Genomic DNA, 26041 nt, shown 5'->3' on the forward strand with positions numbered 1-26041 from the left:
AAACTGTTTCTAAATTTAGAATATTGCTGTGACAGTTCTATTTTTGAATAAAAACGAATCCGAAGTGAGATAGCAGATATAGGGGTATATCTTTTACTTGCAGTAGATAATAATTTATTTCTTTAACTTTCCCCTCTTTGGAGGAAGTCGTACAAATTTTCGATTTATAGTTTTCAGTGGAAATTCATGTTTTGAGGTCTTCTGAAAAGTCGATTGTATAAAAGTATTGTCCTGACGGCAGGGAGTCCGAGGGTCACCCCGGTAGTGTTCATATCGTCTCCGTATTAGTTGTCTTTTTAATGTGTTAAATTGTGAGTTTAAGCTTTAAAAATAGTATCAAACTGTAGAGAAAAGAGTGCTAGTGGTGACTGTTAAGTTATACTTGGAAAATAGCGAGTTGGTGCTTGGGAAAGTGTAATTATAAAATTATAAATTTATATAACTAAGTACAGTTAGTGCAGGTAAAAAGATATTTGGTGATTTTGGAGTAGTAGGGGTGACTTGCGCAGTGAGTACTAGTAAAGTAGATAAGAATAAGTTATTACTGATTGTTGGTTAAATCATAATATATCAAAACAACAATATTACTGCTAACAAGTTACTGTATCACTTGGTTAAGGTCTAGGTCAATCAGCTGTAACTACCTACTACTTATTAAATAATTATATTTTTAATTTAAAATGGATGAATCAAAACTTATAGAGCTTCTAACAAAATTTAAAGACGAAATTAAACAAGATGTGAACTTAAAATTTAAAGAGATGAGTAATTTGTTAGAAGAGAAGTTCACCCAATTAAAGAAAAGTGTGGAAGTACACGAGAATAAAATTTCTTTTTTGGAACGAGAGTGGAGAAGTAAGAATTTAATTATTTATGGTTTGAAAGAATTAAATACACCCAGTTATTTTGCAACAGAATCTTATGTTATGAATTTTATTAAGGACAGTGTTAAAGTGAATATTCAGGAAGAAGAATTAGATTTGGTAAGAAGAATAGGCAAAAAAGATGAGAATAAATGTAGACCTATTTTGCTCAGAGTAACTACATTTAGGAAAAAAATGTTGATACTAAAAAATAAAAAACAACTTAAAGGACAAGACATTTATATTTCTGAAGATTTTTCTTATGAAACTAGAGCTAAAAGAAAGGAATTATTTGAACCAATGGTAGAAGCTCGAAAGGCAGGAAAGATCGCTTATATCAGATATGATAAACTTATCATTAAAGAGCCTTCAGATAAGTTCATCGGTAGAAAGAGAATGTTGGAATCTTCTCCGAAATTTCAGGAAGTAAATAAAAAAGAAAATAAAAGACATAAAACGGAAGTAAAACAGTTAGCTCGCTCATTTAGTACTAGGGATATATCACACTTTTTTAGAGATGGGTCAGATTCGGATGGGAGCACCTCTCAGTCTTCAAAGGGAAATAGGGGTAGGAAAAGAGAAGATTGAAGATTACTGGTAACTGGGTGCACTCGGCAACGGAACAATGGCAGTTTAGTATCAACATATAGCAATAATAAAGCCAAAATCTTCCATCAAGGCTGGTCACCGAGGAAGAGTCAGACCAATTCCTCCTCCTGACGGCAGAAATGCTGAACTTCAGCCAGAAAAGCAAGTGACCATTCTCTAAAAACATTCAGTACGCTTTTCTGTCTTATTATTCTTAGTCTTGCTGAATCCTGGAATTAGATGAATAATCTGTTTGATTCACCCTAAAAGTAAGCCCTGATTTGTACTTTTTCCGGTCAATTACTCATTTCCTTTAATTGAAGTGCTTAAAATAATTATGAAACAGTGAAGTTGAGTTACAATGAGTTTTCCATTGTAAAATGTAATAGGACTGGTACCTTAACAACAAATTGAAATTTTACATAAAAATTTTTAAAGGGGGCAGAAAATTATTTTAAAATATTATAAGGGACAGTTTTATTTTGAAGAATAAAATTCTAGACAGCCTTATCTTTTAAATATTTTTTTCTGATGAAACGGTTTTTATAAAAGAAAAAAAAAAATCTTTTTAACAATCTGGTAATAAAATTGCAAATCTTCAATTATTTTATGCAAAACTCCCAATATTGGAGTAACTAATTGGTATTAAAATTAAATTTAAATTGTAAATAAACTACGCCTTTACATGTACAGATATTTAATAATATTTGCGTAGATGGCTCCTAATTAATGGAATTTTAATTATAAATTGGCGTTTGGTTTTTGCTAATTAAAATATTAGCAACTGAAGCAGCCAAAAAGTAACTTCTCATGCTGCAAACAAATACAAATTTATCAGATTAATCTGAGAGAATTTATTGCTGACATCATAGCCGAGCTCTTCTGCATATTTGAGTACGGTAAAATGGCTGCATTTTGATTGTCTCATTATGAATATTTTTAACCAACCGCACTTTAACCTTTGTACGACCTCGTAGATCTATTACACCCATTAAATCTCAGAATCATGGAGCATGCTAGGGAAGTAGTACTATATCCTTCCCTCCAATATATGGTAATTTTCCAGGCATCCTAAATCTTCCTTGAATGATGTGTCTTCGGTGTCTGTTTGAAGGTTTTCTTTTCTACTCTATTTCCCTTCAGGCAGCCCAACTTTTAAGGGTTTCACCTACTTCAAGTACTCTCCGCAATGCCCTGTGAAGAGACCTGTATGCATGCAAAGCCGGTTTTTACTCAGCAGACTGAGGAATGCTTCTGATCTCTTTCGATTATAATTACCCAGAATGAGCTTCGCTAATGGGTTGATCTAGACTAGAACTTAGCGCTGCGAATCTCCTCTTTCTTTCTCAATTTAAATCTTTTTTAAGCCTTACTAACCAGAAAACAGATTATTTCAATGATAGAATCTGACGAATTTGTTTGTAAAGCTCATCGTCTTTTTAAGCGAAGCTCTCTCGAAGGTTTTAAAGATCCCTTGCTGATTTGTCTAATTAAATTTAATTGAAATTGTCAAAGTTGGGTGTTTTTCAACGTTACGCTTTTTCGTGCACTTTTTGACGATCAACCCTTATACAACTGTCCTACCGGACAGTTTTAATAATCAGTTAATAATTTAATTTTAAATTTAATAATCAGTGCCCGGAAGGTGTAATCAATTAAATATTTAGGAAATTGCATTCTTTTTAACTCTCTCTATCAGTTTTACAGAATTTCACTAGAGACAAATCTAAAGTATTTAGAGAGAGAGAGAAAGAACAGAAATTCATAGCTCAACACTTTTGTAGGCCTTGTTGAAAAAGTCACGAAGCTTTACATCATTGTGTGTTTCCGAAATTATTTAATGTTGTAATAGTTCTTATTATTAGAAAGATTGTATAACAAAGAATACATAGTAAGCATGCGCTGTAAATATGAGCACATACCTAACGAACCAATAAAATAGTGGCCTGCGATTTCCTCGGCAAAGGATTGTCCCGCTATTCTCGATGACACATGTAAGACCTTCGTCTTGTCTGTAACAAAAATATAGGTATAGAAAAAAAAGAGTTTATAACTAGAAAACGAGGATGCTGTATAAAGAAAATTGTTGAAGGTATTTTTCAATAAAATTGAAACAATCGACCTTATAACTGATGTACCTGAGGTATCAGTACCTGAAATTACAAGGTTGACCTTGGTATGATTTAAAATTTCTATAAACGGTTTAAACTTATTCGGTAATTGTAGAAGATTAGAGCGACAGAACTCTAGTAGATTAACTAGAGTTACCATACCTCTACCTTAAGCGTAAAATGTTCTTACCTATGTAAATATATAAAAGAAAGATACAGCTTCTGTAACTATTTATTTCGCGCAGTTAAAAGTTTTTTACAAAATTAAACAAGACAGAGCAAACGTATACCCTCGGATTCAACTTAATGAGAGTATGTCCATAAAAACAAACTGGTCATAATAAATGGAATATGGGGGGTGATATGGGGCTACCATCATCTACACAGTTTAGAAATAAAGCACTTCATAAAAACAAGGCACGCATGGCTCCTGTATTAATGGCATAGTCACCGCCCTTTCCTGTGAGATCTACCTGGCCGGATGGAATTTTTTTGTTGTTTTTCTCTGAAATGGATGTGTCTGCGGCCACTACTGTTGGTACAGGAAGGATTGGCGATGGTCCTTCCGCTGGAAATTTTATTTGTACAGAGGAAGTTTTTTAAAAAAATAAAAATGAAAAATTCCCAGTTATTACACCTGGACGTAATTGCTCTCCATCTCCATTAATGTGTTACTATATTACCTGCGCGGAGACTTCATGACACTCTTTAGAAATTTAAGGTTCTTCTTCAGGTTTTTTTTTTAAAATTTATTATTGTGCAAAATTTAAATATTTATTAGCTACTCTATTTTACTTCCTTCCTTTTATTAAAACCCTCGCGTGTGATGATGATCTAAAGTTTTCCTGTGGGTACGCTGAGGTCAGACGGTATCTTCAAGTCAATTATTGTCGTATTTGAAAATGGGGATTTCAAATTGTATAGATACAGCCTATATGACCACGTCTCACCCCTTATCGTTTGGTCGAAGCCTGACAAGTTATTCCCTACAGTACAATTTCTTACCCCATTGGATTGGCATAAATAGATTATTCTCAAAACATTTACAGTAACCTCTTCCCTTAATTCTCTCAGCAAATAAATTACCCTGGACAGTGTTATCCTATAAAACAGTGCCTTGTCTCAAAAAATACCTCGTTTGTAGAAAGACGTTTAATGAATAGAACTGCCGATAAGTGAAGAAGTTGGAGTAATGTTTTTAAAATGAGGGCAGCGAAGAAAACCGCTTTATTTTTTTGGGTCATCATAACAAATTGTCAAGTGATAGTTTTTGGTCGTTCATTGTAAAGAAATATATTGTGAATTGTGAGAACTTTTCTTTCGAGAGAAATAAATGGACAGCGTGTCCATGGAGTGGACTGAAGCGGATGATAAAGTGAACGAATCACATGAGTTATCTATTGTTGTAGGTGAGGGGTTGGAGAAGAAAGAGGAGCCACTGGTGACGCAACTATAGTTATCGTCTGATAAACAACTGTGCGAGTAACAGTAAGTATTAGGGTCTCTTCTGACCGATTTATTGGCGTGTTACTCCCCCCTTTTAGTGGTGTGGGTGGAATCGCCCAACCTTCTCTCGCTGGACCATCGCTTTCAGCCAATGTTTTCCAATCAAACAAAGACATTTTCTAGCAATTGAAAACAAATGTTTGTCCTAGTAAACACACATACGGTACACCGTACTGCACAAATCACTGAACTGGCCACTCGTCAATCGCTACCACTAGTGGACCACTATCACAACTGATAAATGGAATCAAATTGCATAAATTTCACCCTTTTCTGGAAAATTATTCAGTATTTTATCATACGTGAAATTATCCAAATATATGTTTACTACAATTCGAACGTTTGTAAAGTTTATTTGGCTTAATTCGAATTGGTTTGCCTGATCGAGCATAATTACGTATTCAACAGCTGTTAAACAGTTCCAATTTCTTTTTACAGTACGTATGTTTTGTTTTGTTTTTTATAAAATTCTTCGCACTTCCTTTATAATTTAACCCTACTAAGAGTAAGAGGTAGTGATGCTATCGTTCAAATTTTCAAAAAATTAAGGTTTTAAGGCCATCTGGAAGGAAAGAAAGTTTGTAGGGCATAGTCTCTCTCTTTGTTATCAGAATACGTCGCAAGAAATGAGATGCGAAACTGAGGTCAGACGCTTTGGCTTTTGCGTTCCTTCTGTTATGGGTAAATTCATGTATTTGTTTAGCTCATATTCTTATTCATGTTACTTTTTCGAGAGAAACAAATATGGCACTGCCTGTTTGGAAAAGAGGAGATAAGTTCGCCATCTAAATATTTTGTCAATATCTCTGTTCTAAAGGGAGGTAAGAAAAGAAAAGATTCTTGTAATCTTTAGGAAGGAAGGAAGGCTGTTTGATTTTCTTCTTGACGATGTGCTTCCTTTTTAGAATGTTCTCTATTTTCCTAGACACCTTATCCTCTATGACTGAGTTTGGTAAGTAAGTTTTCTTGAATTCAGGTGGTTCGACTTTCCCAGATTTAGAGATAATTTTTGTTTAAAAAATTCTAAATATCTGGCAACTTGCTGAATTGGAAATTTACGTTCTAGTAGACATGTTTTCATAAAAACCAGTTAAAAGAAAATCTTTATTTGATCGCAAGTTTATTTCTGCCTTTTCAAGACTTGTGGATAACCGCGCCTAAGTTTTCACCTTCAATTCCTACTCAGGAAGCCTTGGGAGAATTCAGGTACTCTTGAAAGCCCTAAGGAACCCTTTTTTGGGCTAAGCCTTATTAACACATCCCGAATATTTGGGCACCAAGAAGAGAAAGACTTTATTTTGGCTGCAAATTCAAGTCAGATCCATTCACACTAGCCTGGAACAGTTTTGATATCCTGCCAAAACGCTTTGCTATCTAAATTTGTTCTGGAATTTCACCAAAAAAAACATAATTTCTGAGATTTGAAAGGGCTGTAGTAAGTACTAACGTGAGAGAAACTGATAAATTTGAGAAAAATTGTCACAAAAAGTGTAAATTTTTTCACGAGTACAACGAAAAGAGAACGCCTCAATGTCACTTGCCATTGCTTGTCTAAACCAAGATGAATTTTGAATCCGGAGGAAATTACTAGACAATTAATAAGAAAATGAGTTTTATACATCTGGGGGGGAGAACAAACCCCAAATGTTTTGTAAAAAACAAAACGATTTAGAAATCTTCCGCAAATTCAAAAAAGTGCAGATTTGAGTGTGGACCCTATTATTTGTATGCGAGTGCTCATAAAGACTGGGACATTATCAGTAATTCAATCTTGAAGGTAACGGACCACAAATCTGAGGTAGTTACTAATTGAATTAATTAAAGGGTAGAGCTGGAAAGTGGGTCTCCTTCTTTGGCGGTGTTGTGCTCTTCGTAATCACGCAGAACTGTGGGATGTTTTGGCTTTCTACCTTGCTCTTATATTTGTAATTATTGTCCTTGTATATTTTTATACTAAGATGACATTTGAACAAATACTTAGTATTTATTAATTAATTTTTCATTAACAAAATTGTGCTATCATTTAAGCAAAGGAGAAACAGCCTGGATTTATCAACACAAAACTCGCGATATATTTTCTATAAAAGTCTAAAGGAGATTCGGATGGAAATAAAACAGGATTAAAATCGTGCAACGAACATTTTGTTGCTGCGAGTTATTTCTTTTTAAATTTTAGAAAATACAATTGTAGAGAAATAAAAAGAGAGAGGGTGACTGTAAAGTGTAGTTAGAAATACTAGCTACGATATCGATATACAGGGTGACCAGAGTTATATGCTCCACCCACTTTTTTTTTTAACGGCGGGAAATTTCGAAAAAACAAAAAACAGGTATTTAATCATTTTTAGTCTAGTTTATTTTCAGTGATTGACCCATTTTTTTAAACCCTTGTATCTTGAGATACAGCATCCAACTTTGTTTTTTCAAATAGAACGTTATATTTTTTGTGCATATTTTTATAGTATTTGAGCTTCTAAAAAAAACAAAAAAAAATTTTTTGAAATCGGTTAGGTTTTTCAAAAGTTATGGTAATTTAAAATATGAAAAACAAATTTCAGTTTATTGTCAAAATTACGTTATTTTTTTTAAAGAATCTGTTCAAACTTATCAACAAAATCAACGGATAGGCAAGCCAAAACTTTGGACTCCCACGCTTTGCTTGTAGCAGCACTTACAGTATGGTGACGAAGTCAAGATCTAGGCAGGCTAGAGTTATTCGACGTTTCAGATCATCGACTGAATCCATGGGATTAAGGTTACTGTACACTTTATTTTTTAGATATCCCCCACAAAAAATAGTCCATTGGGGTCAAGTCCAAAATCGAGGTGGCCATTGGATGGGACAATGGGTCTCTAAGCACTTTTCCTGGAAATTTCTGTCCAGGCAACCTCGAACAACTCTCGCTTTATGTGCCGGGCAACCATCTTGTTGAAAATACTTATCTAGCCGATGTTGTAGAGGAACATCTTCTAGCAGAACTGGCAAAATGTCTCTTAAAAAAAGTTAGATACCTTTCACCAGTTAAGTTCTCTCTGTAGAAGTGTGGGCCGATTAGTTGATTTCCTAAAACTCCACACCAAACGTTTGTAGAAAAAACAACCTGAACGTCGAATAACTCTAGCCTCCCTAGATCTTGACTTCGCCACCATAAGTGGTGCTACAAGCAAAGCGAGGAAGTCCAGAGTTTTGGCCTGCCTATCCGTTAATTGTGCCCAGTTTGAACAGATTCTTTAGACAAAATAACTCAATTTTGACAATAAACTGAAATTTGTTTTTCATATTTTAAACCACCATTACTTTTGGAAAACCAAACCGATTTCAAAAAAATTTTTTTTGTTTTTTTTAGGAGCTCAAATACTATAAAAATATGCAAAAAAAATTATAACGTTCCATTTGAAAAAACAAAGTTGGATGCTGTATCTCGAGATACATGGGTTTAAAAAAATGGGTCAATCACTGAAAACAAACTAGACTAAAAATGATTAAATACGTGTTTTTTATTTTTTCGAAATTTCCCGCCGTTTAAAAAAAAAGTGGGTGGAGCATATAACTTTGGTCACCCTGTATACTACCGGTCAAAGTTACATTAACCCCCGAGGAAAGAATGGGGTACACCAAGTGTATTTGTAAGTGACTGTGTTTAAGAGTAGAATTAAATCAGTTGGTGCAGATGTGTCTATAGAAATGTAACGGCCAGTCCAGGGAAAACTGGAGAAAGAATGACCCAGAGGAGAAATATATCCATTTCAATGCTACCAGTAAAATCGGAAATGATCCCACGTGCAGGAAAATTTACTACAGGCACGGCATATATTACACAGAAATTCAGAACGAACTGAGATACTTTCCCAGTTAGCGGAAAATTATGTTATTACTCACATCCTCCTGAAAGATAATAAAATTCCTGGAGAAAGGGCTAGTATAAGACAGTTACATATAATATATTATTACAAAGTTTGCAACAATTTTGTGAGAACCATTACCAGGAAAATTCAGAAGTAAGATATTATGATTTGGCAGAAATATGAAGTGGAGGGAAATTAATGTATCTAGCCCGTGCATAAATTGGGAAATACTAATTATTGTTTTTTAATGTAAAAGTATTCTTTACATTTGATTTATTTGCTTTTTCGTTTTGAGTTTTAGCTCCTTTTTTTTTGCGCTCCTGTTTTAGTTGCTGTTACTTTTCTGTTTTTCCTTATTCCTGATGAAATATCCAGGAGATAAAATTATTATTTCAAAAGCGTGGCCGAAATTGGAGAATATATTTTATTGTATCTGCTGGCTTGAATTTTCTTTACTTTAATTCTTTTTCACTACCTTTACAAATCGAGCAATTAACGATTTCGATTATTTAATTTAGATTTAAAGCTGGTCACAGGCAGGAAGCTGTCACAGGCAACCCAGTTACAAATCGCTTCCTCTTTTCCCTACATTTTACTGGATACTGCATCCTTTTCTGGTTGATTTTCATTAATTACTTTTACAAATTCCGTCAAAAAATAAATACTAATGCCCTAAAAAAAAGTTTTATAATGTAAATCAAAATATTACTAAGATATAAAAATAATTCTAATAAAAAAATGTGATGAACGTCATGAAAATAATGTATATTTGAAGTATAGAGACAAGTCGTAGCAGGAATTTGTGAAATAATGTCAGAAAAGTGGATGAGCCATTAAGGTTTAAAAATTCGTTATATGAAAAAAGTAACTATTTATTCCATGGATTTTAATTAAACTTTTTATGAGTAATTAAAATTCTTAATATTTAATGTTCAGTAACTGTTAAGAATTTCGCCTGAAAATAACAAAATAACATTACTATCATCAATTGACGATGCTATAATCCACATTTGACAGTACCCAATCAGTAAATTAGTACAGCAGACTGATTGGTGGTTGAGTTTGTATGTGCAATTACCTTTTCAAAATGTACAGGATAGGAAAGGGATTAGCTCTTAATAGACGAACCCGCGAAGATCTCGGGTTCAGGTCCTAATGGATGTTATTAGAACCTTCCAAGGAGCCTCTTTAAGTTCCCTTACCAGAGGGAAGAAAGGCATCGATCTCCGTAAAGAGAGATCACGTCTGGATAGCGGTTCTGCACTGATTTAATGAGTTAACACACTGACAAATTTTAAGTAGAAATTAATATTGTAAATTTTTGTTGAACTCGGTTCTGAAATCGAGACGTTACTCTTGTAAAATATTGGTAGAAATCTAAGAAAAATTGTACGCTAGAGTCTCTAACGAGGTTTAACAATATAACTTCTTGTTCAAACAAGAAGATCCCTTCCTTCCTCTCAGATGAAAGTAACTTAAGGAGCACAGTAAATTGATGATCCGCTAGAGATAGATTGTGATGAAAATAAACCAGAGGTTTTTTTTTGGAGAATAAAGTTTTCTTTTATTATAAGAAAAGGTCCATTCCTTTTTCGTAGCTAGTGAACTGTAAGGGAAGAAGTAAACGCAAACACAAAGATCAGTATTCCAGGCAGTAAGATGACGGTACGCTCCAGGTAATGGAGATACTGTTTATTGTCATGTAAATCCCGTGTACATCTCCAAGACTACTAGTTTAACTGAACTCCGTACTAACACACTAGTTCACGTTAAACTGTAATACAAGCGCCAAGTTTTGTCTTCTACAGCTTCATCTCAGTTTATTTGGTGATGGACCTTTCCACTTGCTCGACTTTTTATCAGACACGTCTCTGCCTTGCAAACATCTAAATTTATTTATCTCTATTATTCGCTCAAAGTCCTCCGTTCTCTCCTTGCTCTTTCATTCCAACTTTATACTTCATTTTTTATGTTAATGGAAATAATATTTGCTCAAAGAAGTTATTCATTTATACCATTATGGTTCAGAGAGTTCCATAAATGGGCATTATGGTATAATTAGCGATAATCTGCTTTGCCCTATTCTCTTCTTTTGAGAATCATCCAAACCTAACAGATTAGAGAATCTTTTGCGATTTAAAATTAACCTTCTGCTTGTAACTGAAGATCGTGAAATTAAGATTTCTGAAAAATACAATTTTGAGTTTTCTAAGGAATTGGAATAGAGTTTCGCTTCTCCTTTCCACACCTCTTCCACTTTGTTTTAGTGTTTTCTACGATTAAGTTTCTCTCTACAAAGTGCACTTACTATTGTTTCTGATTACGTAGAAAATGTCCCACTTTGAAGAAAGTGTAAATATTAAAAATGTTATAATTCTTTGTTTAATTAGAATTGATGAAATTTTGTTCTAGTGACGGACATCGGGTAATCTCGATCGTCAGAAAAACAGAAGTATTGCTGACTCAGAAGATTCTGACTGAAGAAATCTTCCGGATATCTGAGATAGAGTACCAAAGACAGAACTACAGTGGAATCTAACTGGCCGAAGGAATAGTGGCAGATCCAGAATTAATTGTAGGACAGGAGTGAAAACGCTTATGATTTGCATGGGACTTGATGAAAAGATGCTGAAGATGGACCATTATTAAGATAAAATAAAATATTACTATTATTACGTATACAAAGTAATACCGTCTTGCAAAATGCAGATAAAAGTGGAGTAGTGACTGTAGTCATCGCCGAGGAAATCGCCCAGCAAACCAGCCAAGGCCACCTCAAGCGTCGGTTGGAGTTGTCAGGAACTAGTAGAGATGAGAAACTAGTGGATAAGGTTGACATGCAGGTGAGAATGAAACCTTATTTATCTAGATGATATTAATTCTTTGATCTGTATGGTTCTTTCAGATCATTATTGTTTTGGAAATTATAATTTGGGAAAAGTAACGTACACCATTGGTTGTTGGAGCTAGAGACGGTCAATGCCTGGGGACGGAGATACTCGACTGACCCTAATGTTTCTAGTTCAGAAGTCCAAATAGGTTTAATCAAATTTTAAATACGTGTTTTGGTAGTATGTGGATTTTCTGTCAAGTAGTCGCGCTAGTAAGCGGTAACTTTTATTTAGTTATTGGTGAAGTTTCCTCGTCAGTCGTTTGCCAGAAGAAGTCCAAGGTGTTCGGCGCAAGGAAGGGTTGTCTGATTTATGTTTAATGAATAAAAGTTATGAACATTTACTTGAGAGAGAGAAATGATAGAACGTCAACGTGATTGAAGGTAGTTTTGTTAGAATCTGATGGAAGGCAGGAAATGAACTGGCAGATATTAAAATCAATACCGGTTTAATTAAATTAATTGGAAATTCTAAACAAAATATTTCTCATTTCCTTTTTAGAATAGAATAGATAACCAAGTCTAAAGGCCAAAGTCGGTAAATTACAACCACAGCAGCACCAGTTCAGTTTGGTGTTCAATTTAGTTTGGTATTTCTCGTTTACCTTCGACTACTGCTATTACTTATGTAAAGTGCGACTGTGTGAGAGAATACACACAAACACACTGGCCTTCAGTAGCCTAACTTGCACACCGGCATCTACGCCAGGTTATCAAACCTTTACCAGCTGCATGAACGGAAGCTGGCCGTCCAATAACTCCAAATGATCATACAGCCAACCAACTTTATGTAGCAAGTAGACCCTCCTATCTAGTATAGGTTCCCAATCTACTACTAATGTATTTTACACGACTACGAATTACAAGCTGTACTAATATTGTAATTTTGTATAAAGTATCATAAATTTTGTCCTTAATACAGGATATTTACTTTGATAGCGTTAGCTTAGTTATTAGATAGAATCTTTATAAATATAAAGAGCGTGTACAGCGGCGGAAGATCAGTAATTTGACTTTTTAAAATTCTATCTCATTTTTTCTTCCCTTAGTTGATCCGAAATGATAAAAGTTAAGTGATTTTTTGTTTTAGGTCCTTATCTTTTTATTTTATTATAGAATTGTTTAAAAACCAGAGAAGATTGAAAACTTCTCTCTTTGGGAAGTGAATCCTTTAATGGAGTAAGATCTAGAAGAAGCACGTCTCAGTAAAAAGAAATAGAAAGAGAGAGAAAAATTTGGCGTGATCACTAAGACAATTTCTCTTCCGGCAATTTCCACAAAGAAATTTCCTCCCAATTATTTACATGAAAACACAATTCTTCTTTTTAAACAAAAAAAACAAAATGGCACATCTACCATCTTTTTTCTGTTCGCAAATTTATAAGTGCAATGAGCAATAGATAAATACTGTTAAAAATAATTGTGACCTTTGATTATTTATAAATCTGGTAATCATAATGGAACAACATTGAAATAAACTGTTAACTATATTTAGAGCCAAAACATTGATCTGCGACTGGAGTAGTCTCTGGCAACTAAAATAAGATTAGAGAGCAGACAAGTGAAGAAATGCTTTTAGTTGTACTTTCGCCTTGAAATAAACATTAGCTGAGGAAATGTGAAACCGAAAACTCCATTCTAGCACTTTAACCTTCACAGATTTCCTACATTGAAACACCCACCTTCTGGGATTTTCCCTTCGGATATCTCCCCTCTATTTGGGAATTAATCTAAACTGGATTGTAAGGAAAGAAAATCTTTGGAAAAATCCTTGCTTTTCCACTGAGGATTTCTTTTTTTACCTTAATATGTTTTTCATGCTAATTTACGAGTATTAGTGTAGTGTATTCAAAAAGGGGTCATTGCAACCTTTTTATCCCAAAGGGCTACTTGCTAATTTTGTGAAATATCCGCGGGCCGCCTACAAATTTTCTCCTCTTCTAGAAGTATTATTTTAGTATCCTGAAATATGATTTCAGAAAGAAGGTCATTTTGTGTTAAAAATTTCACAGATAAATAATCATTTATTTCCTCGCCTAACTTATATGTAGTTTCATTCTGGAGCAGAATAGGTTCAATAGATGTGTGGCTCCATTTTCTATCGACTGTAAGATAAAGAAAAAAAAGAAAAGATCTTTTCCTTACCATACCTGATGTTCTGGACTTGATACCTGTAACAGATACGTTCAGAAAACCATTCGCAGGATGGGGTCTATATCAGGAAGAGGAGGAAACGTCCTCATAACCTGTTTGATTGCACTGCTATCGCGAGTTGGCAAAATGAGATGATACTTGATTATTGGAGGCTAGAGAAGAATTATGCCGCAAGAAGGGCTGGTGGGAAAGATCGTGGACCTATAATAAAGGAACGATTTACGAATTTTGTCCTTAATACAGGATATTTACTTTGATAGCGTTAGCTTAGTTATTAGATAGAATCTTTATAAATATAAAGAGCGTGTACAGCGGCGGAAGATCAGTAATTTGACTTTTTAAAATTCTATCTCATTTTTTCTTCCCTTAGTTGATCCGAAATGATAAAAGTTAAGTGATTTTTTGTTTTAGGTCCTTATCTTTTTATTTTATTATAGAATTGTTTAAAAACCAGAGAAGCTTGAAAACTTCTCTCTTTGGGAAGTGAATCTGTAGATGTGTGGCTCCATTTTCTATCGACTGTAAGATAAAGAAAAAAAAGAAAAGATCTTTTCCTTACTATACCTGATGTTCTGGACTTGATACCTGTAACAGATACGTTCAGAAAACCATTCGCAGGATGGGGTCTATATCAGGAAGAGGAGGAAACGTCCTCATAACCTGTTTGATTGCACTGCTATCGCGAGTTGGCAAAATGAGATGATACTTGGTATATTCTATACCATTTAGGGCAGTGCTTCTTTAACTTTTTGCGACCACGACCCTTAAATTTTTAAAGTAAAAATTTCTTGCCAACCTCTTTTTATCCTAACACCTAATGATTAGGCTATAAGTACATTTAAGGTCATATTTGGATATGATTGTACATATACAGGTTCGTATATATGAAAACATCAGGCTGTAAAACCACCAAATTTAGGCTCGATTTTTTCAAACAGGAACAAATTGAAGTTTGTAAACCTAAAAGGCCGTATATTAATTTTAAGATGTTATAATTAGAAAATATTGATAATTATAAACGCAATTAAAACATCAAATCAATATCAACACTTTAAAAAATAGAAAAACATAAACATATATATTTGATTTCCAATTATCACAAATAAAATTTTTTATTGTAAAACTAGAGAACCATAAAAATGTTTCGTATTAGAATCATATAGTTATTTTTAATAAGAAGGAAGTGCTTGTTTACCTTCGCACAATAAATTAAATCTGGGATAAATATTTGTCATGGAAGGACTCATAGCAGTTTCAATATTTCTACCCGAAAATTTGTGGAGATAAAAAATATAAATATTCAAACTAAATTAAATATTAAGGTTCCTCATAAATGTGATATTGTTTGGGCGATACATTCCTTGAGGTTTTAAGGAGCGCTATTGGAAAGTCTAGACTCAAAAGGAATGGAAAATAAAAATAAATTTCTGGCAATGTAGCTGTGAAATAAAATCAGAGTTTAAGATGTTTTCTGTAGATCTGATGAAAATAAATGGAATCCGTACTGCAAATAAATGGAGGAAGGATGGAAAACAAGAATAAGGACATAGAAACAAGAATAAGGCCTGTAAGGATATTTCAGTATATGTAGTGGAACAGCAACTGCAGAAAGGATAACAAAGATGAAGAAATGTATAATCCTGTGGGATGTTTCTATATCCAGGGTTTGTGGGGGAGTAAAGAGAGATAGAGATTCATTAATCTTACAGAAATAATGGGTTTACAGATGAGAGGGTAAAATCTTCTGACAACAGGACCGCCGCTGTTGTACACGTGGTCACGAATAATAATAACACTTGACCAAGTTTGTTATTTCAACACGTGACCTCCGTTTAACATGTGACAAGAAATATAATACTGTTTAATTCGTACAAAATATCATTTACAGTTGTCTTCGTCTGGATTATTCTTGTCACAAGAGATTTTTTTTTTATTGCATTTTTCCTCTTCTCATGTTTCAGCTGCGTTATGAAATCATGAAGAAAGTTGGTCTCAACGTTTTCTTATACAATTTTCTTTTCACAACAGTTTCCTAAATAGGGAATGAAGGTTAAAACCCACAAAATACAGATATTACATTGATGCTGAAATGCCATCAAGTCTTTGCTGCTAGGCGTTGGTACATGAGACGCTACTTAACAAATGCTTGACCTAGAACCCACTTTCTAAAATGAAACCAAGTGCAAAAACTTACTACGTATTCAAGCGACTTCTGAACAAACGATCAAAACTAACACTTAAAAACAAAGTAGACTCCACAAACTAGTCCTAAAAGCTCAAGTTATGGAGTTAATCCAAACGTTTTAGCATGCACCTCTAATCCATTAAATCAAAAACACTTCAAAGAATCCTGAGATGCATTAAGGATTAAAAAGAGCTACCAGATTGTCCAAACTAGAAAGATTAACAATGAAGTGTTGAGATAGTGGACAGATAGAGAACTCATTAGTAGTGTGGCCATTTAGAGTAATGGAAGAAGAGACGAGGCCTAAATCTATTCCAGAATTGTCTCCACCAGTTAAAAGAAGAAACCAAGATAAACCAAACGCTATCTGCTAGCTTGAAAGTGGTAAGTGATAAAAATATTGATTTTTTAGCGAAGATGATCTGATTTCCATATTTGGGATCAAAAAAGTAGTTGACATTGCGAGTTTACAGAAAATATGAGAAGCCGTTTTGTCAAGAACTGGTTGGGTTCAAGAGTTCTTTTTGGTTTGTTTCCTCGGGTTCTAAGGTTCAAGCTTGTGATGTACCAGTCAGTCTTCATAGGAGTTCTTGATATTTAAATAAAATCAAGAATGTAATGAAGGAGTATGACAGATTGGGAAGCATAGAAGAGAGTTTGCAATTTAAATTTGAATCCGTGATGCCATTAAAAAATCCTTGGCTGAGAATAGTTTAACAAACAGTTCTTAGAAAAGTTTTAAACATTTCTATGTTTACCCTAATCTTAAGAATGGTGTCATTTTAAATAGAATGGCGAATAGTAAGAAAATAAAAATGGTAAAAGAGGAAGAAATATATCATAAGTTTGTAGGAATTATAGTTTTTCTTTTTCTGCTTTGAATGCAAAATGGGGTTTTTAATATTTGGGTATCTTATGAAAAACTATAAGTATGGAAACTCTTTCGTTTTTTTAAAGATGTTTACTTGGAAATAATCCAGGTGACCTCCAAGAAGGAAAGTAAAATTTATTGAAATGAATATTATCAGTGACTTAGACAAACAAAATAGTCTACCAAACATACTCGCTCCTAATTTCCATAATTTTTCTTTAGAGGGATCCATATAAACTTTAGAAGATAATTGCCTAATGACTTTCAATGGAGTTCCAATAGGAGCGCTTTAGTTTTCTTAATTCTGAGTCTTGGCAATTGGTCTAAAAACAAATCAAAACTAAAGGGATATGCCCTCAGTCGACTTTCTGATAAAAGAATTACATTGTAATTCTAATCAATTTTTATTTATACTTCTAAAACTTGGCATCTTTAGTTCAGTTGACCGGATAAAGAAAAATGTAAATGATAAGTTCTGTTTAAAATGTAAAAATTAGAAAATAAAATTATATAACTGTGTTGAACCATGTTTTACCTGTTTATTACTTCCGTGTTACGAAGTAACTTCCAACGTAAACATCAAAATCGAAAATTGCTCGAATTCAATGCTTTCTTTTTGGCGAGTTTAGAAAAAGCAAAGTTTAAGGAAACTTTTGTTGCTCTTTGTATCCGGGTCAGGCCTGAGCAATCTTTTTAATCCAAAGAACTGAATTCGCAAACAACCTGTATCTTTAATTAATTAATTTATTTATTATTTTTAAGTTAATTCAACTTTTTCACAAACTTTATCTTTTATTTTCTTGTGGGTGTTTTTAGTGATTTTTCCGCTCTAATTTCCAGTAATTTAAATTATTTAATTAGTTACAGAACACTACCCTAGGTTGTTAATTGGTTTTTAATTTTTTCGTAGCTGCGGGCCACTTGGGACTGCCCTAGTGGGTAGTGGAAGATTTGCGATTTCATTTCACTACAAACAATATGTGTGAATGTCAACGAGGAGATTGGTGTAGCATTGCCCAGAAACAGACGTCCAAGTGTGTGTTTGACATGTGTAAAACGAGGAGCATTGTATACTAGTACACATTGGCGGCCGAATACCTGCCAGGCCCGGACTAAAATGGACATTTAATGTGAACGAACCCCTCTTCCTCCCACTGGACTACATTCCCGGTCAACCCGGTTCGCCAGCCTGTAACAATACAGATTGAAAACTCAGCAGTTTCTAACAAGAGTATGCGCACACTCATTTAACACGCCAGCGTTAGTTGTGTGTATTCTATGGGTGCGGTTTGAGGGGTCAAAGGTAAAATAGAGGATCTGGTGAAATCAACAAATTGCCTATAGATTTAACCTTCTGCCCACAAATTTAACTTTATATCCCAGTTTTAGTTTCAGCAGGATATGTAATCTTTGGCATTTATTTAGTTCCATTTCTTATAGACCCGTCTATTTCACAGTAATATGCAGATGATTTTGCAGATTGTACTACTGAAAAACGACAGTTATTCATGAGTAATTTAACAAAGGTTTCAGTTCTGCTTGAATAGTGCTCCTGTAGGAGGAGAAAATTGAATGAAGGATAGAAAAACCAATTCCGGCGTAATCACACAATCTAATCAATGATATTGATCGTATCAGGTTTTATAGTAACAAGAAAATCTGCTGGCTCTTAGATTTTCTCTTCCTAGGTGCTTCTTACAGCTCACTCTCCGGCGATGGACAGTGGTGTCTTTAACGAAGAGAACACTGTCCAGAGGCCAGCAGTGCCTTGGAAAAAGCTCTGGGCGCCAATAACCTTAGATGCTGACACGCCTTAAATAAATAAAAAAATTTGTAAAAATTTAAAAAAATAAATAAATAATAAAAAACTTTTCCTGTAGGTTTTAACTTATCTAAGTAAGTTACTTAAAAGGCTACCTCATATTACCTTTCAGAGTAATTTAGATTACTCTACCTACTACTTTGCAGCTCCATTGTTACATTAAAAAGAATGTTTTAAGTTACATCTGCGCCACAAAAAATCCTAAAATTATTTTTCTCGGAGAAATGTTTCAAATAAAAGTTTTAACATTTAGGCGGAGTAATACAGTTCTCTTGGCGCATCTAAGAAGAAGATTTGTCCAACCCCGTTGTTGACGTTTGCATTATTTGATCGTAAATGCCTTTTTGCTCAGCTTAACAATATTTGATTGCACATACGACAAAATATCTCCCGTGTTGTAATTTGTTTCATGACGCAATTCTACATCGAACGAAGCAAAAGTAGATAGATTTGGCGATGGCATTTCGGATTGATAGAGAACTTTGTTCGTGATTTCTAAACATAAATTTTCAATCATTAATTAATGCTTCGTTGTTGTAGATTTCAGCTGTGAAATCCATGCTCATGTTGTAATTTTCCTTGCGTATTCGACGATATTTGGTAAATATCTTCAGCCATATACGATTTATATTTCTTCTATAACTCTGATGGAGACGAAGGAGAGCAGGCGGTCAGTATGATTGCAAACAATACACGAACTTGATTTGGATGTGTATTTTCCCATTTTTCTGAATCTCTACAAACAAAACCAACCTAACTAATGTGTATAATATATGGTTGGCATAGAAATACAATGTTCGAATACGAAGGTTAGGAAATTCCAGCAAAATTAAGAAAGATTTTGTATTTTTTCCTTTTTCCAAATCTCTACATCCAAAACTAGCCGACCTAATGTGAATAATATAAGTTTGGCATTAAAGTACAACATTAGAAACAGAAATTATGGAAATTCCAGCAAAACTAAGAAAGATTTTGTATTTTTTCCTTTTTTCTAAATCTCTAAATCCAAAACCAGCCGACAAGCGCATAAACTATCCTAATTAAAGGTCATTTCTATGTAATCAACCTGAAAATTCTCGCAACAGAAAACATGACCCAATGAGGCCAATCATTTCAGCATAGTAATCCGTGGTCGTAACTCTAAAAGCCTCAGATCTGCTCAGGTTTTACAGGAAATATTATCTCTAAACGAAGCAGGAGCATTTCCTTCAGGAACCTTAAGAATAAAATCAGACTGCGTCATTACCCTCCTGCATTATTCTTCTTTGTGCGCGCTCTTTTCAGGCAGCTCTTTCCAGAACGGTAATCTAGCAGCTCCTCCAAACCTATTTCTTATTGAGCCTCCAGTTTAGAACAGTTTGCATGCCTCAGTTTAATCTCTTTTTCTTTTAGTTTGGAGCCACACCGAACACTTTCGACCTCAACATCTCCACTATTCCGTTTTATTCCGCCAAACAATTTCTCTGAGTGCAATTAGTATCCAATGGCTAGATTAGAATGGAGAGTTCAATGAAAATGAATAAATAAAACTAAAAACACCATGGAATGCTTCGTTTTTATTGCTTGATCCATAGGTGAGTTTTGTTATTAATATTGAATTCAGCCGGTAGATAGCATCATCTAATATGCATACACACATAGTAAGCTCACCGGTATTCAATGAGTATATTCAATTTGTAAAGTAGAAGAAAATAATCGAATAGAGGTAAGGTAACAAACAAATGGGAGGGGCTCCCTATAAACAAATAACATTAGATAATTGTTTTGAAACCTTTTATTAAAATTAAACCTTTAAAAAAATTGCTTTATTTTGGCCCTATATTAAGACAGTTACTACTACCGTTACTACTATCGTTATAGGTGTGCTAAGTTACCAAGTAACGAGCTTTATATTATTAAGCAAATAATTTGCAGCGTTTTTGCATAAAATGTAGTCAATCAGTTAAGTGTATGAAGCGTAAATGTGTGGTGATGGTAACCTCAAGTTTGCCTGTGGGTTCGGTAAACCCAAGCTGTTCACTATCGTCGCAGGGCTCAATGTGTATTGAGCATTGATGGTGTCAGTGTTGAGTGTAGTTTCGGTTGTTAGGCTGGGATAAACGCAAGCGTCAAGTATACAATGAAGAAGTGGCTAGTACACTTCCCTTTTTAGGGTGTCTGGTAAATGGGTTCCCTGTAGGTACCTAAATAAATACTCCTCAAAACGGAAATGGTGGAAAACTCAATGGAAAATCTGCACAATTCTAGTACTTCCTCTTTAAGAGAGATAAGTGAAAGAAGAAGAAGAATTGGATTTCTAATTAGAGAAATATTACTAATGAAAAAACGTTAGATCATGAGGGAAATTTTTTTTAGACATTACAAACTAATTTTCTTCCTTTTTTCGAAATATTTCATTTTCTCCCTACACATTATTTTTCCTGAAGGTTAAAAAGTGAACTCTGTAAAATTATGTAACTTATATCTTAGTAAAATTGTTAATAAAGGGCAAAACTTTTCTCAGATATTAAAATCCTTAATGTTAGCTACATTGAAAACTCAGGCAATCTTTTTTTTTTTTTTAAACAAAATTAGGGTCTTGTTTGAAAGTTTTAGTAAAAGAATTCCACCAGTTTGACTGCTCCCCTTCTCTTAAAGATCTCTAGCAGCGAGCTTCATTGATCTTATCTTTGGCAGATAATTATCTAATCAATATTTACTCTTCCGCTGTTTGCTCTATAGCCAACTTTGAAGAACATGAAATGATGTTTCTTTGCACTGTAAATTTTTCAGTTTTCTTATCGAATGAAGTAAGCAAAGCAATTGCAACGCTGTTGGTTTTTGAGCGTCACAACAGCCAGAATTCGGAAATGATGTTCTTATTAACACAACATTTTAACCAATTTTAATAATTTTTATTATTTACATTTCCAACTTATCTGTATATGAGAGAACGCCCTGTGGAGGGTGTTCGGAAAAGGCGTGTAATGGCACCAGGAAAATGCCATCCAAAAAAGGCAATGTCTATCCTCAACTAAATAGATCAGCAGCCGTATTTTTCCTTCTGCGGCCTCATATGCGGCATAAATAAAATGCGAGAGACGTTTTGTACTCAGATAGACACAATTTTGCCCCTGTTTTCCAATTTCAGTATGCATGGCACGCACAATATTGGGGTATTCTGGCTGCTGTATAACTCTGTCAACATCAATTTTTTTAGCGTCTTATCGGCAGTAGTAAATCTGCCTTTCACATTTTGTTTTAATGTTTATTGTATTTCCTTTCTTTATTTACCTTTATTAGCCTAATGTGATCTTTATTGTGACGAAGTTTATATTGTATTCTATGAAGCTCACTGACCTTGCGTACTTTAGGTAGTTTTATTCACCTCTCACACCTAATTAAGCCCTTCCAAAGAACAAACTTATAGACAGTGGTCGGTTGTTGGTCAACCACCCAGACAATTTAGATTTGGGGGAGATATCCTCAGTATATCAGGGGAGACCGTTAGTAGGAATGCAAGAGGTGAATTGGCACCTCGGAATGTTCATCTCTGATTGCCGCCCTCCACTCTTTCCAAAACTTCCCTTGAGGTTCTAGGTGAATGCATTCATCAATAAAGATATAACGACATTTTCCTCCACACTGGTATATTCAGATTTTGGACAGTAGAAGTCTGTACTTTCACTTTAATTAATAAGACCTCCAGCTAAATAGCAGCAGAAAGCGGCGATGGCCTGAAACTGAAAATGTTATGAAAACGAACTCTAATGTTTACCACGGCAGAGGAAACCTTAATTAGCAAAAGATCTGAAAGGAACTTCCTATTTAGTAAAACGGAAGCTACAAAAATAAGAATATAATTAAGAAAAAGTAAAAACTGTCCTCTCTAGTAAATTTGTCTTTGCAGTTGGCAAAAAAAAGAACTATAAGAGTCCGGAAGTAGAATATATTTCACATTGGGTAAAGGGTAAAGCAAGGCGTGCTTCTACAGCCGCCGAAATTACCTACGGCCCTTACAAGGTTCTCCCTTCGGTAGAGCGCGTTCTGCTCACGGTTCACGGTTGGCTTCATACACTTCTCTCTCTCCTCCAAAGTGCAGATTTTAAGTGATATTAAATTTGTCGCTTTTTTCTCCCTTATTTTTTACCGCTTCAAGTTTTCATGCCTGTTAGGAAAAAGGGAGAATAGGATTAGAATTACTTGGAGCATTTTATTTTTATTATTTATACTTTCTTTTTTTTTTGCATATGGGAATATATTTTAGCAAAATATTTTATTTTCATCTTCCAGAGCTTCTTCACTTTAACGTACAGATCTTCTCATATCTATAGACAGGACAGAAGACACTCCAACCTTACAAATAAAGAAAAAGGAATTTGCCGAAGAGCATAAGCTGTGAAGATGACCTAGTCTTAAGTCGAAAGCTCGGCCAAAATAAAATAAAAAACCGACTGAAATTGGCCGCATTCTTTCTTACATCTTCCTGTAATTTATGAGCTTCCAAAATTTCACTCATAATATATCCTTCAAGACTAGTGAATTTGGTGCAATCAAATATCTTTTCTATCCCCTTGTTCACCATACGACCGCGAATGTATTCCTCAACGAGTACTCCTACTCCTGACCCTTATCATCTTTTCTTTGTTGCATTTTCGGTCATCTCTACAAGTAATCTTGCTTTTAAGAACAAAGCTTTTAGTAATTTTGGAGCATACTTTTCTAATTAATTGGCGTGTGAAATTAAGTTTTAAAGAATTACTTCTCCAAATAGAGAGATGTTGCAGTATTTAACTATTATAGGTGTTTTAACTATGGAGAGAATCTCCTAGAGAAATTGCCATCAGCCAAGCAGGAAATTATATTACTGGAATCGAAGGGTTAAAGGAAGATGTGGAAATAATGCTACAATATCCCTGTACTTTAATTCCTGGGACTTCATCTGTGACTGTAATAATATTTTGAAAATCTTAGTAACCTTATTATCCTCTGGCAGCCCAAATAAACCTGTTTACTCAGCCATATGATTGAAAAATGTTTTACACTTCAATCGAATTCATTATTTTTAATGAAATACAAAACAAATGAACTCTACTTTTCAAACTTCTCACGGTGTTTGTTTTACAATTTATTTTCCTAAACTTTCAGGAATGGTTAGTTGAAACAGTTATTCATTCAATAAAGGAAAGAATAAAACCGAAGGTAAAACAGGAAATTAAAACGAGTCATAATATAAAAACAAAAATGTAGTAGCGTGTCTGTCTGTAAAATGTTTAATCTCATTCTGGTAGAAGAACACTAGACTTTAATAATATTTTGATCATATTTACTGTTTTATAGTTTTAATCAGATTTTTAAAAAAAGGAAATAGAAAATTATTAAATTGTTATTTAAAAAAAAGTTAACAGTAATGGATAACTTCCTAGTACATGAATTAGTCTCAGCGAATGAGGAAGTTGAAATAATGATTATCTTTAAGTTGAAATGAAGACTGCGAAGATACTTTTCCGTGACTCCTAGAAACAAAACATTGTCTCCGTAGAAGGCTATTAATAAAATCACCTTCCAAACCCTTGGTATGCTTGCGAGTGACTCTCGATTTGAAATAAAATTACGGTCAGACTAAAGGAAGCTGCAGATTTTACTCTCTCTTTTTAGTTTCTCTCACTTCTCGTTGAACTGTGAAGTTAAAAAAGGGTCCTTCATAAACAGAGAGAATCACAGGAAGTTCAAAGGGAGTTCTATTTCATAACACCATCCACTTCCCGAGGAGAAGGCATCCTTCTATTTGTCATTTTTGTAAACTCTAGTTTTTCGACCTATTCCTATATAAGTTGCAGTGAGATAAATATCTTAATATCAAGTTGGAAGAAAAGCGTTGATATTTTTTTCTATGGCAATCAGAAAATCAGTTCTGCTCTTGATGATTTTCAATGAAACATTTTTTTCCGTAAAATTGTTGTTACTAAAAGTAGGAAAATCTTTAAAAGAAAAATTCTCAACTGTGAACGTAGTAATAGTAGTGAGAGAAAATTATTTGGTCTCCAGCTTCGCTCACCTTCTCTCTCACCATCTTTAATTACTCTAAATGTGAACAATAAAACTTTAGAAAATGAACCATTCACTTTGCTTATTTTTATTTAATTTTTTTATGTCTTTGATTGATTGAAACTATAAATATTGCCCTATGGATGGTGTATTAGTCGTGAAAAATCACCTGTCACTGCCGTGTGCCGCAATTTATCACAAATATGGAAGTCATCTAGAGCAGTCATTTACACAGGAGGCGAGAAATCAACTGATGGTGATTACACTAAGTTATACATTTTATAATTGTATATTTATATGTATAATTAAAACATAACTATATTTGTTCAATTTTTATTCTGTTTTTCCAGTTAATACAATAAATTAACAATAATAAAAAAAAAAAAATTATTTTGAGGAAACACACATTACTTTTTTGATTCTATTTCGTGAGATGATAGGGAAAACAAATTTACCCTTTCTCATGGTCGTATATCTTCACAACCAATTTTCTTAAAATTAGGAATTTTTACTTACATAATATTTAATTCCTAAATTTTACACAGCGGAGAGGCCATGTATTACAGAAACATTGGATCATGTTCCCTCTGCTTTCTATTTGAAAATTTTGTTTTGCTTAAATTAATTAATAATCCAATCTCTCCTACCCTATAGGAATCTTTGTCGGACTTAATTTTGTCTGTAGTAAAGATTTTGTCATAAAAAGCCTAAATTTAATGGCTGCGTAATTGAATACTCACTTCCATATAAACCTGAATGACATTTATAATATCATTTTATATTTAGATTTTAGATTTATGGAGAGTAATGAAGTGATGCTGGAGAGAAATTAATGAAATTAAAGTTATATTGGGTGGTGAAAGAGACAAGAAATTGGATTAGTGGTCGGTGAATTGTCTTCTAAAGTAGGCGAGTTGGCAGAGGGTTCAAACAATTCAAATTGCAAAAGCAAATTCACTAGTACAAACTGGTCCTTCCTTCTGTTTGTACCTTTATTCCCTTAGGGTATAATTACTATTTTAATAGAAGATTTTCTTAATTGTTTTTCCTTCTTTTAGCAAAATTATGTGTAATTAAATCATCTTTTAATTGGATTAGCTTACTCTGGTAATTGTTTCCATTTAAAAACAAAAGAGAAAAAGTGTGTGTAAATTAAAAAGGAAAAAATAGTTTTCCCG

The 26041-nt window shown here is 33.9% G+C and overlaps 1 long non-coding RNA gene across 1 annotated transcript; it reads left to right on the top strand.

Moving 5' to 3' along the window:
• Positions 1-4978: 4978 nt before the first annotated feature.
• Positions 4979-25286, top strand: LOC141461222 (uncharacterized). Its single transcript, XR_012462688.1, has 3 exons — positions 4979-5050; positions 11327-11757; positions 25019-25286. It is a non-coding gene; the product is annotated as an uncharacterized lncRNA (long non-coding RNA).
• The last annotated feature ends 755 nt before the right edge of the window (positions 25287-26041 follow it).

This window comes from Rhodnius prolixus, unplaced genomic scaffold (genome assembly GCF_049639745.1).
Source record: "Rhodnius prolixus isolate KJV_2025 unplaced genomic scaffold, Rpr scaffold_6, whole genome shotgun sequence".
In the NCBI taxonomy this organism is placed as follows: domain Eukaryota; kingdom Metazoa; phylum Arthropoda; class Insecta; order Hemiptera; family Reduviidae; genus Rhodnius; species Rhodnius prolixus.